The sequence below is a fragment of the Mesoplodon densirostris genome, chromosome 4, assembly GCF_025265405.1.
Source record: "Mesoplodon densirostris isolate mMesDen1 chromosome 4, mMesDen1 primary haplotype, whole genome shotgun sequence".
NCBI lineage: Eukaryota > Metazoa > Chordata > Mammalia > Artiodactyla > Ziphiidae > Mesoplodon > Mesoplodon densirostris.
The window spans coordinates 115,802,042-115,816,531 of NC_082664.1; positions in this window are offsets into that span (position 1 = coordinate 115,802,042).

The window sequence follows — 14,490 nt, forward strand, 5'->3', positions numbered from 1 at the left end:
AAACCATAAAACTCCTAGAAGAGAACATAGGCAGAGCACTCTTTGACATAAATTGTAGCAGTATTTTCTTGGATCAGGCTCCTAAGGCAAAAGAAAGAAAAGCAAAAATAAACAAATGGGACCTGATTAAACTTAAAAGCTTTTGCACAGCAAAGGAAACTATTGACAAAACGAAAAGATCTGTGGAATGGGAGAAAATATTTGCAAATGATGTGACCAACAAGGGGTTAATATCCAAAATATATAAACAGCTCATACAACTCAATATCAAAAAAACAAACAACTCAATCAAAAGATGGGCAGAAGGGCTTCCCTGGTGGCGCAGTGGCTGAGAGTCCGCCTGCCGATGCAGGGGACACGAGTTCGTGCCCCGGTCTGGGAAGATCCCACATGCCACGGAGCAGCTAGGCCGATGAGCCATGGCCGCTGAGCCTGCACGTCCGGAGCCTGTGCTCCGCGACGGGAGAGGCCACAACACTGAGAGGCCTGCGTACCGCAAAAAGAAAAAAAAAAAAAAAAAAAAAAGATGGGCAGAAGACCTGAATAGACATTTCTCCAAAGAAGTCATACAGATGGCCAACAGGCACATGAAAAGATGCTCAGTATCACTAATTATTAGAGAAATGCAAATCAGAACAACAATGAGATATTACCTCACACCTGTCAAAATGGCTCTCATCAAAAAGTCTACCAATAACAAATGTTGGAGAGGGTGTAAAGAAAAGGAAACCCTGTACACTACTGGTAGGAATGTAAATTGGTGCAGACACTATGGAAAACAGTATGGAGGTTCCTCAGAAAACTAAAAGTGGAACTACCATATGATCCAGTAGTCCCACTCCAGGTATATATGCAGAAAGAAACGAAAACAGTAATTCAAAAAGATACGTGCACCCCAATGTTCATAGGAGCACTATTTACAATAGCCAAGACATGGAAGCACCCGAAGTGCCCGTCAACAGACTATTGGATAAAGAAGATATGGTATATATATGTACAGTGGAATACTCTTCAGCCATAAAAAAGAATGAAATGCTGCCATTTGCAGCAATGTGGATGGACCTAGAGAATATTATGCTTAGTGAAATAAGTCAGGCAGAGAGAGACAAATACTGTATATCACTTATATGTGGCATCTAAAAAATAATACAAATGAATGTATATGCAAAACAGTAACTGACTCACAGATACAAAAAACAAACTTGTGATTACCAAAGGAGAGAGGGAGGGGGGAGGGGCACGAAGGGGGTATGGGATTAAGAGTTACAAACTACTATGTATAAAACAGATAAGCAACAAGGATATATTGTATAGCATAGGGAGTTATAGCCCTTATCTTGTAATCATTTATAAACTGCAAAAATACTGAATCACTATGCTGTAAACCTGAAACTAATATAACATTATAAATCAGCTGTTCTTCAGTAAAAAAAAAAAAAAAAAAAAAAAGGCAGGGTGCTGTGCATGATTAAACATTGTAACAGGAAGCAGGCCTGGCACGGTGGGGCCCAGGAAGACCCTGGCCGGGCTCCCCTCATCGGGCGCCTGGTCTGTGCAGGAACTCAGTACTGCTGCCCTGCAGTCGTGAGGTGCAGGGCAGAAGCAGGTGTCTTTGGTTCATTCTTTTGTTGGCTCTCAGCCCATGTGAGTGGCCCTGGGTGCAGAGCCAGGCAAGGCCTTGGTTCAGGCTGTCCCACAGCCCAGAACACGAAGTAGATCCAACGTTGGGCTCTGGTGTCTCTAAAAAAGGAAAGGACCCCAGGGTCTCTTGCACTCGACTTCTAAACATGGAAAGTGAAGTCCTAGGTACATGTGCACGGCCATCCCGAGGCAGAAAGGAATGGGGTCGGGAAGGACGGCCTATGCTCGACTGTGGCTCAGGCACCTTCTGTTCTCAGAGCATCTGTTTTCTGAAAAGTTCTTCACAGCCCTGGATGTGCTCATCTAAACAGGGTGCATGTTGGGAGGTCCTGGCAGGTGTCACTGTGGATGCTTGACTGGATTTCAAGGCATGTTGGCTTCACCTCGGGGCCCGTGTAACAAGGAAGCAGAGTTTTGCTTAATAGGAAGGTTGCTTTGCTTGGAAAGTTTATCCTGGCAGCTTGCTGATGGTTTGGCAATTGTCGGATCATGTTTTAATTGAAATTTTGTGAAGGATTTATGAGGTTTTTTTCCTTTTTGGGTAGCAAACTTTTATCCCCTCATATATAGGCACTTATTAGCTCGACTGTGGAACAAAATAGTATGTATTTGGATTTTCTGTCTTCTGACCCTTAGTCCATTCAGGCAGCTGTAACCAAAATACCACAGACTGGGCAGCTTGTAAACCACAGAAATTTTATTCTCACAATTCTGGAGGCCAGAAGCCCGAGATCATGGCCCCAGCATGGTTGTGTTCTGGTGAGGGCCCTTACCCAGCTTGTAGACAGCCTCTTCTCCTTGTGTCCTCATGTGGTGGGAGGGGTGAGGGAGCTCTGGGGTCTTTTATAAGGACACTAATCCCATTCACGAGGGCTCCACCCTCATGAGACCTAAGTACCTCCCAAAGGCCCCAACTCCTAATACTATCATCCTTGGGGGTTAGGACTTTAACATAGTAATTTGGGGAGGAAACAGGCTGGGACCTGGGACCCTTTGCTGCAGTGCTGCAATGCTTGCACCTGGACAAATGTCTCCTCGAGCTACAAAATATAAAGAAACTATAATGGACTAAAAATAACTGCATGTATGCACAGTTGGCACAAATTCTGGACAAGATACAAAGAGACCAAAAAACGCAACTGCCACCTCTGAAGAGCCAGGAGCAAAAGCAGGGGGTCAGGAGCAAAAGCAGGGTACTGCGCATGCCCCCTGCACACAACACAACACAAAGGGGTGGGCAGACCACCTAAGCCAACCCTCCAGCCGGACCCCTGGACACACCCCTACCCTCACCCCCTATAAGGAACCAGCTTGCCCCGTTGGGGAGTGAGCAAGCAAGGGAAACTTGCTTGTTTTCACTCCCCGCTGCTGCAGCAGGGGCCCCAGTAAAGCCTTGCTGGAAATTCTTGTCTGGCCTCTGATCAATTCCTGTTAATTAAGGAGGCCAAGAACCCTGGTGGGTAACGGGGAGCATGAACATTCAGACCATAGCCCACTCCTCCTCTGTGTAAAAGTACCACATGCTTTGAGCTATCAACTCTTCAAATGACAAATGAAAATGACACATATTATTAGTTTAAAAAAACTTTGTTTAAAAAATGACAGCTATAGGCAGGGGAACTTTCTCTAGATCATTAAATATAAAAATAGCATCTTGATAACAAAGACTCTCGGAACTGGATGGTTTCCCCTCAGTTCTCGGGAGAGTTCCGATAACATGACATAGACCATGGAGGGGGATGAGCAGCATCCTAGGAGGGTCCTGTCACTTCCTCTGATGTGCTGTTTGCTTGTTTGTTTTCTGCTCTGTGATTCCAGATCCATTGTACTTCTGTGAGACTGTGAGACTCTAATCAAATGTAGCACATCCATCACTAGGAGACTGGCTGCGGTGGGCTCTGCTCGCTCACAGCAGAGGGGCCAGTGTTGCTGACTCAGCTGTGGTGCCAGGCGGGCCTCGCAATCTCACTGGGCCATGGCAGGCCTGTCCAACGCTTTCTCCAGATCTGTCCAAACGGGAGCTGGGACACGTCCTGGTCAGCCCCCAAGTCATTTTAAGCCCAGACAAGAGATTCGATGTGTTTCTCCCTTTTTTTGCTGCACCTTTTGGGCCAAATTAGAGTGCAATTTGGAGACAGTCAGAAAAGTAATACGTAAATGCTTAATAATAGGAACTTAGAATTAAAAACAGACATTAAGCACATTCACAAACCACAGTGACTCAAGTAACTCACACAGGCATGGTCCTTTTCAGACACCTGTGTGTATGAGTGTGTGTGTGCGAGTGTGTGAATATGTGTGTATGTGAGTGTGTGTATGTGAGAGTGTGTGTGAGTGTGAATACGTGTGTATGTAAGTGCTGTGTGAGTATGGGCATGTGTGTGTGTGTGTGTGTGTGTGCAGGTGTGTGAGTGCACGTGTATGTGCATGTGTGAGTGTGTATGTGCATGTGTGATTATGTGCATGTGTGTGCACACACACTCGTTTCCCTCCTAGACCATGTTTCTAGGGTGATGACAGTGAAGAGCCCAGGGTTCAGTGGTGGGGAGGCCTGGTCTGCACCATAGCTACTGTGGGCAGGTTACTCATTCTCTCTTGAGACTCCCTTGCCCCTGTGAAAGGGGGTGATGTCATTGACCACCCCCAAGCCTGGGTGGGGATTAAATGAGGAAATGCTATAAAAAGACTAGTACACTGCCTGGCCCATAGGAACTGGCAAATAAAGGACAATTGAATTGAATGGACCCAGAGGCTTACCGATGTCTACCAGCAAGAGAGGGGGACCTGGGGTTGGGCAGCACACACAGCCCAAGGCCACCCCCACTTCCTGGAAAGCGGGAGAGTCCACATCCCTTGATGCTAGGCAGGGGTGTCCATGTGCTCTGTGGACCCCTGTCATCATGTCTGTCAGGGTGGTAGGCTGTGTGCCTGGCTGGCTCCCCAGAGGCAGGGCTAGGATGGCAGCAACACTCTTCCAGTGGGAAACTCACTGCTCCTGATTTAGCATTTATACTGAATTGTAAGTACTCTGTGGTCACTTTTTAATTGATTATATAGTTTGATAAATCATCTCTCGTTTTAATAAAAGGAACTGATTTCTCTACATGATCCTGGGACACCAGGCACAGACGCTGGTACTGATGGGGAGACAGGTGGGTTTGAACCCAGAGCCATCAATGGTGACGGCGGGTGCCCTGTGGGTGCACAGCTCCTCACTGGGCTGCAAAGAGGTCTGACTAGAAGGCTGGAGTGCCAGTAAACATTTGAACAGGTCTTCTTAATCACAGAATCCTTGAATACCTGCTGCAGTACATTCTACAGACTAAATTGAGCTTTGAGTCATTTGCCGGTGGGTTTAAGAAGTTGGCTTGGATGGTCTTTTCTTAAGTGCATTGCTGAAAGAATGACTTACTGACTCACAAGAAAATCTCTCCTGGTGCACCTGTTTCTCTTTGAACTCACCAAGGGCACATCCATGAGAGACCAGGGAAAGTTCTTGTCCAGAGAGGCACCAATTATTGCAAGAGGAGCTACGTGCTGTTGGGGTTGAATGAGACTCAGAGAATTGTGTTAACATCAGCAAAGATCTTAAATGAACTCTTAGCAGAAAATGATAATAGTTCTCTAGACAGAATGAACCTCAATGGATTTAGGGATTGGAAGCCAACAAGAGTTTTGCATAAAGCAATTTACAGTTTTATGGCCATGATCACTACAGATTAGTTGGAATGCAGTTCCTGAACATGTAGAAAATCTCCAGATCTCTAAACTAATGTGGTATACTGCCACATAGAAACCTTCTTAAAATGTATTCTAAATAATATGGCATTTTGGAAATTTGGGGAAGCCAGAGAAAGCCTTGAAAATGTTCATCTTACTCCTCTGGCCTCTTCTCTTGCTTGGTAGCTGATAGGTATTTTAATTAGTTTTGTATTCATTGATTGATGTGGGTAATTTTTGTTCACTTTCTTGGGTTTTGGAGGGCGATCCTGAGAGACCCCAGGCTGTCCCTTAGCTGTCAGGCCCCCAGAGGAAGTCCACGGAGGTAGGCCGTTCCTCCCAGGGAGGGCATCTGGTTGAGACCATGCCTTCTCTTCCTGCTCCAGAGGGGAGCACATTCGTTCCTAAGTAAAGGCGCTGAGTGTGATGTAATTAAGTCTTGGATTTTGTCAAATATGAGTCTGTTAGTTCCTGCCTGTGCCTCTGTCCAGTGACCTTTGGGTCAGTCACAGGCCTCCCTTTGGAAGCCGTGTTGCCACATTCCCCAGCCCAGCCGTGTATCTGTCCAGATGAAAGCCGTTAGCACCGCCCATTCTTGGGAGGAGAGAAGGGAGGACATGGATACGTGCTGAGTGCCGGCCAGCTGGGCGCCAGCCCAAAACCCTCTTAGGCTCTTCCCTCACATAGGGCACTGTGAGGTGGGCCGCATCCCCACCTTCAGGAGGACGCTGGGCCTTCGGGAGAGGCAGGAAGAGTCCAGGTTGCCCTGTGCCAAGCCCCTGTTGGCCTGGCCTTCCAGCGCAGGCCCACTGCTGAGCTGCCCACTCTCTCCAGGTTACAGGGTGGCCTGCGTTCATCTGGCCTTTTCCAGTTCGTTAAAAACCAGCTTTAAGTCTCCTTCTGCCCGTGGCAGCCTCAGGGCTGGTGGGGCCTCCAGGGGCTGCCCTCCTGCTTCCAAATAATCCTGACCCCCCATCCTCCCCAGGGGCTGGGGTCCAGAAGCATTCCCTCCTCCAGCCTGGTTTAGGGGGAGGAAGAGGTCAAGGGCAGGTCAGGGCAGTTCCTGCCTGCCTGCAAGGAGCCTTCACACACAGCTGCTTTTCTGATGCCTGTCTACTTCCAAGGCCTCCCCACACGTGCTTGGGGCGATTGTATATTTCTCAAGCCCATTATTCCTTCAGCAGTCACTTTTTTTTTTTTTTTTTTTTTTTTTTTTTTGCGGTACGTGGGCCTCTCACTGTTGTGGCCTCTCCCGCTGTGGAGCACAGGCTCCGGACGTGCAGGCTCAGTGGCCGTGGCTCACGGGCCTAGCCGCTCTGCGGCATGTGGGATCTTCCCGGACCGGGGCACGAACCCGTGTCCCCTGCATCGGCAGGCAGACTCTCAACCACTGCGCCACCAGGGAAGCCTTTAGCAGTCACTTCTGTGCCTTTTGTGAGTGGTTCTCCTAGAATTCAAGAGAAATAGCTAGTCAGTGCTTAAACCAAAGGAGTCTGCACAGATATGGGGTTGACATTCTCCCCAGGTAGGTTGGGTTGGCATGCCTTGTACTCACCCCTGGGTTTGTGTGTGTATGCACACGTGCACGCACAGGCACCATCCAGCCTGGGGGCCGTGTGCTCTGAGCCCCACCGTGATGGCTCCTCTGTAGGTGGGGGGTCCACCAGCTCTCTCTGGTCCAGCAGGACTGGGCCCCCTCCACCCCAGCCTCACCCCAGGACCACTGCAGTCCCTGGCAGACTGAGCTGGGTTTCTGACATCAGGCCTGGCTCACGGCAGCACCCTAAGAATCGTGTGAGGTGGAGGGGAGGTCAGTGGAGGGCGAGGCGGACATGACCCCTGGCAGAGCACCATCCTGAGGTCCCGTCCAGGGAGGGTAGGAAGGGAGGAGGAGACGGTCCCCAGGGAAGGAGCTGGGCAAGGCAGGGGGAATGCCCTGAGCTTCGGAAGGGAGAGCTTCCTGGGGAGATTCTAGTTCAGAGAGTGGGTGGGACCCCAGTGTGTCCTATAAACCATAAAAGCACCCCGTTAGGGCTGTGCTTTTAGGGCTGCATCCCAGGGGCTCTCCCCAACATGCTTTAGAGGGAATGCAGGGGCACGGGGAGATGGGCACCTCCCCCACCGCCCTGCTCTGCATTTTACTCCCAGCTCTTCTTGCAATTCCATTTGAAGAAAGTGCTGCCCCGAAAGGGTCTGGGAGCCTCCGTGGAGCTGAGGCGTGAAGGGCAGGTGATGGCCAGGACAGCAGTGGGATTTGGTTAAATTGACTTCACTTTGCAGGACAGAAGTGTCTCCCACCTGTGACACTCTGTCCCCTCGTAGGTCAGGGCAGCATCCGTCTTAGCCTCCAGTTGGGGACTGAGCTGTCACCCACTGTCATCGCCCTGACCCACACCAAGGGGACACTTTGATACTCGGGCAGACACGTGGAGCTGGGCAGCTCGGCTCTGGGCTGAGAACTCTCTGCTTCTGCCCTTGGGCACCTTGAAGCATCTCCTTGGGGGACGTGGTTTCCAGGGCTTTTTGCCTGGCCCAGCCTCATGGGGCAGGGAGGCGCCGCACATCAGCTGCCAGAGAATGTTGCTCTCGGGTGGTCACTGTAAGGGCACTTAAGTGACGAGCTGCCTGAGAACAGGGTGATGGACCTCAGAGGCCAGTCTTTAAAGTTATAATTAAAACTCTGTGTTTCAGCCTCGTGGCTGGGCAGCATGTGTGGAAAAGTCATGGCGTCTTTGCTCCTAATGGAGCTGAGGCCAGCCGCGGGACAGGATGGCTTCAGACAGGGTGCTGGCCTACCCCAGGGTCCTCGGGAAGACAAGCGCAGTGGCGGCCCCCAACCTCCCCGGACAGCCTGGTCACCGAGCTCGGAAAGGGGGTGTCAGTAGTGTATCCGGTGAGGAATCTGAGCCATCAGTCCTTGGGACAATAAGGAACAAGCTTAAAATACACAATTTTCAAGAAATATTTTGTGAATGGGGAAGACATAAAGGGAAAATGACATTTTGCAAATGACTTTGTTTTTTACAGTTCTGCTCAAGGATTTTGAAGTGATTCTGGAGTCTGATGTGGAAGGATGTTTTGAGCCCTGAGCCCTGAGCAGCAGGCACTGTGCCACAGAGGCGAGCATTTGCGTCCTGCAGATCAAAACTGCTAGTCCCGATCTGGGGTTCACTGCTCCATGACCCAGTGACTTGGCCCCCTCTGAACCTCTGTCTTCAGAGGTTCATGGTTATTGAACATGATTATTGGTTGTGGGGATCAGTGACCTTCAGCTGTTACTATTTTTTAAATTTATTTTTTACAGTGTTATGTTAGTTTCTGGTGTATAGCAAAGTGATTCAGTTATACATATATATACATATTCTTTTTCAGATTCTTTTCCATTATGGTTTATTACAGGATATTGAATATAGTCCCTGTGCTATACAGTAGGTCCTTGTTGTTTATCCATTCTATATATAACGGTTTGCATCTGCTAACCCCAAACTCCCAGTCCTTCCCTCCCCGCTCCTCGTTGGCAACCACAAGTCTGTTCTCTATGTCTGTGAGTCTGTCTTCGTACGTAAGTTTATTTGTGTCATATTTTAGATTCCACATATAAGTGATATCCTGTGGTATTTGTCTTTGTCTGTCTGACTTACTTCACTTAGTATGATAATCTCTAGCTCCATCCATGTTGCTACAAACAGCATTGTTTCATTCTTTTTTATGGCTGAGTAGTATTCCATTGTTTATATACACCACATCTTCTTTATCCGTTCATCTGTCGATGGACATTTAGGTTGCTTCCATATCTTGGCTATTGTAAATAGTGCTGCTATGAACATTGGGGTGCATGTATCTTTTCAAATTATAGCTTTGTCTGGATATATGGCCAGGAGTAGGATTACAGGATCATATGGTAGCTCTATTTTTAGTTTTCGAGGAACCTCCACACTGTTCTCCATAGTGGCTGCACCAACTTACATTCCCACCAACAGTGTAGGAGGGTCCCCTTTTCTCCACACCCTCTCTGTTGGCTGTTAGTATTTTCGTTTGTCCTGGAGTGCCCTGCTCAAGTAAAGTCTTACCCACGGAAGTCACCAGACAGGCCTGTCCATGAATCCTTCTTCTCTCCCTCAGCCAAAAGGGTGCCCAGAGGCCTGGGAGGTTTCTAGGGATCCCCCTCACTCCAGGACAGTGCAGAGCCTGACAATCCAGCTGTCTTTGTACAGACTCCCAAGAGGGGTTCAACTCAGGCCTGAAAGGTTTAGACCTGAAATAGTCCATATATAGTATTTTTGTATCAAAGCAATGGTAACCGCCTTCCAAAGACAGCATTAAAAAGAAGAAATAACTATGACTTCATTTCTTTCTTTTTCCTCTTAAATAACTCAGTTCATTAAAAAAGATGTAGGATGTTAATATTTCTCCAGCCTACTTATTCCCACAGATCATATGTGCTAACGTTGGACTGAATTTTAATAACATCAAATTTACTTCGTAGTTACTTCTATTGTGAATATTGGCATAACTAAGTGAAACGTGAGGTTGAATATTATCATGCTTTTTCGTAATTTCATGTAAAAGCCATAAATAAATGGAAGACAACTACACTGTTGGTACATGGAGGTTATATGACACTAAAATAGTATTACTTTAATATGATATGTAGACACACATTATGTTTATCCCAAATCGATGCTGTGCAGTTGATTGTTTCATATATATACTATACATATATAGACTGATTTATATATATATACCTTATATAGTATATATATATATATAATCACATTCATTATCATATTCTAATATTGATATGTATAATGTATTATTGTATTCTATCTTTACATATTTATATAAAGAACCATCATTCACACAGCATAAGTTCAGGATTTAAAACCATCCCGATTTCTCTTGGCTTTTAGTTGCAACTTGAAAGTAACCAATAGTAAACCTCAGATTCCTGTATACACACACGTACGCAACACAATTTATCCACAGAACATTTTAACACTCACAAAGTAAATGACGTTTCTCTTAATTTGCTTGATTTTTTTTTTTAAAAAAGATACTTTAAGATGTTACTGTTGTTCCAAAAATCCCATTTTATGTACTTTGAGAAAATGTCTGTGTGTCCATGGTGACGGCCCCTGCACATCCCAGGGTGGCAGCAGCCTGGACCCAGGCCCAGGGGCTGTCCTGACAGGCCCTCCAAGTGCTGAGCTCCCAGCAGAGCTGGGTTCTGAGCAGTCTCGTTTTCTGAGGCCGCCTGGAGCTGACGGGGGGAACAGCGTGTCAGTGCCCCATCCTGCGGGCCTGGCCAGGGAAGCAGGGGAGAGCACCTGTCTGTGCTGAGGACGTGGCTTGTCCTCACACCTGGCCTCCCTGTCACCTGGAGCTCCACCTGGCAGCCCTGCCGCAGCTCCATCCTGCTTGTGCTCCAAGTGGGAAAGGCTCCAGCCATTGTTCACTGGGAGGGCTAATTGCAGTGTGGGGTTTCTGGCCATATCTGCTTTCCAGAACCATTTGTGGAAACCTGATTCCATTCTTTTCAATAATGGGGCTGCTGGATAATGCCATACATTAGGCTCTGTGGGTGCGCGTTTTCTTTCATTGGTGGTTGTTTCCTGGTTCATCTCTGGCTCAGCATTCAGAGGCCTGAGAGTGTGCTTCCAGCACCAGTGGAGGGGGCCCGAGGATGCCTGTGCATGTGGGCGGGGGCTGCGGGTGACCGCAGCGAGGGTGGAGCCATCTGTGGATGACCGCAGCGAGGGTGGAGCCATCTGTGGATGCCCGTGGTTCCTGACAGCAGGACTCAGCGAAGTGCTCAGCCAGACACTTATCAGGGATCTTAGAGTGAATGAAAAAAAAAAACAAAAAACAAAAAACCCAGTCCTGGTTTTTCTGGGCTGTGAACCAGGTGTAGCATTCCCTTCCCAGCTTCTCTCTCTAAAGGACAGGAGGAGCTTGAACTTCCGACAGCAGGAGGCTTCTGTGGCCTGGGGACCCCTGTGGGTAGGGAAGCAGGACTCAGCCCTGGACCTGGCTCTGTGCAGCTAGAATGGGGGACCTCAGGGAGGCCCGTGGAGAGCCTGGGCTGCCACCAGCCTGGCTCTCTGCTCCTACCCAGGTGCCCCTCTGGGCCTCTTCTCTTGGCTGGGTCCCCTCCGGCCACTCCGGCCTTCTCTCTGGTCCAGGAACCACCCCAGACTCACTCCTGCCTTAAGACTTTTGCACTTGATTTTCACTCTGCTCATAAAGCTTTCTCCAGCCATGGGGGCAGTGGGGTCAGCCAGCTGCTCTGTCCCTACTGGTTCCATCACTGTGACCCTAGACACACTGTGATGTGATGGCCCCACAGAGTCCTGGGGACTCCCAACCTCGGGGAAGACAGTGAGCATAAGGCCCAGCATCCCTAATCTGCCCCCAGCATGGGGCAGGGTTGGGGACAGTGAGTTCCTGGACCACCAAGACCCTGGGCACAGGCCCTGGCCTCTCCTCAGCCATGTCAAAGTGCCCTTGTCTGATTGAGCCTCAGGTACAGTGGTGTGGGGCCCCAGGGCTTTTTGTCTCAACAGACAGTGTGCTGAACTAGACATGGGCCCTGGTTATCTCCAGACCCCAAGTGTTTGTGCCCTGGGCATGTCCAACCCTTCCCTTCCCCACCTGCACTCAGACACCAAGGCCCAGCTGACCAAAGGTGGAGCTTCTTCAGGGAACACCTGTCTGCCAGTCTATCCAGCTGTCCTTCCATCCAGCCTCTGTGGAAGCCCTACAGGGGTGTGGGACACTGAAGAACAAAATATGCAAGTATCTTGCTGAGGGCAGCTGGTGCCCCAATGTGTCAGTGACCATGGGAGCAGCAGGATGGGACAGACATGGCCATCACGGAAGCCTTTGAGTAAGTGACTGTTATTTTCAAGTCTAAAGGATGAGTAGGTGCTAAAGAGGTGAAGAGGGGGAGAAAAGCACATGCTGACAGCAGGAGCAGTCTGTGCCAAGGCCCTAAGGCTACAGCGGAGGGTGTAGGTGGTGCTGGGCTGCACAGGGCAGGGCTAGGTGTTCAGGGTAGGAGCCAAGCAATGGGAAACGTTGATGGTTTTATGAGTGCCTACAAAGAGCAAGATTCCCTTTGTGTTTTGAGAAGGGTCCTCTTGCTGTAGTTGTAAGGCTGCCTGGCTTTGGCAGGTTTAGGGTGGGCCTGGCCCCAGGCTGTTGTCCTGATGGGAAGGGCTGCTTGGCGCAGAGATGGAGTCAGGGTCTGTCTCTTCCCCCTCCCCCTTCCACGTCTGTCCCCACCACTTAGTGCTCCCAGTTCTTCCAGAAGGCTCCAGAGACCTTGGCTGGTGTGTCCCTAGATCTGAGTCCTCTGAACACATGGACATGCCATGTCTCCCAGTGAGCTCCTGGGGGGAGGCATCCATGCGGCTGAATTGCCCAAGCCCATCACCCCCCAAGCACACTGTAGACATGTAGTAGGACAAATGGGTAAATGATGGACGGGTGGATGGATGGGTGAATTGATGGATGGAAGTTCTATGGGAAGCAGGGAGGACAATGGATCAGTCAGACCTGGATTTGAGTCATCTTTCTACCACTTCCTGTCTGTTTTCCCTTGGGCAAATTACTTAATGAGTTTCAGTCTCAGTTTTCTTTAATCTTTAAAATGAGGACTAAACTCATCTGCCTCTGGGTGTTGTGAGTCTCACGTGAAGAAGATCGTACAGTGTGTTGTCAAGTGTCAGATGTCACGTGAGTGCAAACCCATGGAGCAGCAGAAGACCCCTCCCCCTGACACTCGGCACCACCTAGAGGCCAGGCCCCTGGGGTCTGGTACCCACACTCATGGGGGCTGCCGTGTGAATGTTCAAGGTGAGCTCTCAGAGCACTCTGCATCCCTTGTGTCATTAAGAGGCATCCAGCCACAAAAAGGACACATATTCCTACTATCAGGGCCAGATTTCTGCCAGCCTACTTGCTCCCGCAGCTTCTGATGTGATAAACAGCCTCCTGGCTTCTGCATCTTAAGTGTTGTTTCTAGGATTAGACTGTAACATGGGGGCCAGGTTGGCCTGAAGGAAAGCTTGGGTTGCAGGTAAGGACACCATGTCTTCAGGCCTCTGGCCTCCTCAGCCTGTGACCCCACTGGCCAAAGGGAGGCCCCACATCCCAAGAAGAAGAGCACGAAGGCGTTGGGAGAAGCTAGATGTGAGCAGCAGGGCCTGGCCCCTGGCCCCAAGCCCACTGCTCGGGAGCTGGGTGAAGGAGCGTCTTGCTTCTGTTTCTGATAGTGCTTAAAAAATTTTTTTTAATTTATTTTTTTAAACAGCAGGTTCTTATTAGTTATCCATTTTATACATATTAGTGTATATATGTCAATCCCAATCTCCCAATTCATCACATCACCACCACCCCCCTCACCCCGCCACTTTCCCCCCTTGGTGTCCATACGTTTGTTCTCTACATCTGTGTCTCAATTTCTGCCCTGCAAACCAGTTCATCTGTACCATTTTCCTAGGTTCCACATATATGCGATAATATATGATATTTGTTTTTCTCTTTCTGAATTACTTCACTCTGTGTGACAGTCTCTAGATTCATCCACGTCTCTACAAATGACCCAGTTTCATTCCTTTTTATGGCTGAGTAATATTCCATTGTATATATGTGTCACATCTTCTTTATCCATTCGTCTGTCGATGGACACTTAGGTTGCTTCCATGACCTGGCTATTGTAAATAGCGCTGCAGTGAACATTGGGGTGCTTGTGTCTTTTTGAATTATGGTTTTCTCTGAGTATACGCCCAGTAGTGCGATTGCTGGGTCATATGGTAATTCTATTTTTAGATTTTTAAGGAACCTCCATACTGTTCTCTATAGTGGCTGTATCAATTTACATTCCCACCAACAGTGCAAGAGGGTTCCCTTTTCTCCACACCCTCTCCAGCATTTATTCTTTGTAGATTTTTTGATGATGGGCATTCTGACCGGTATGAGATGATCTCTCATTGTAGTTTTGATTTGCATTTCTCTAATAATGAGTGATGTGGAGCAGCTTTTCATGTGCTTCTTGGCCATCTGTATGTCTTCTTTGGAGAAATGTCTATTTAGGTCTTCTGCCCATTTTCGGATTGGGTTGTTTGT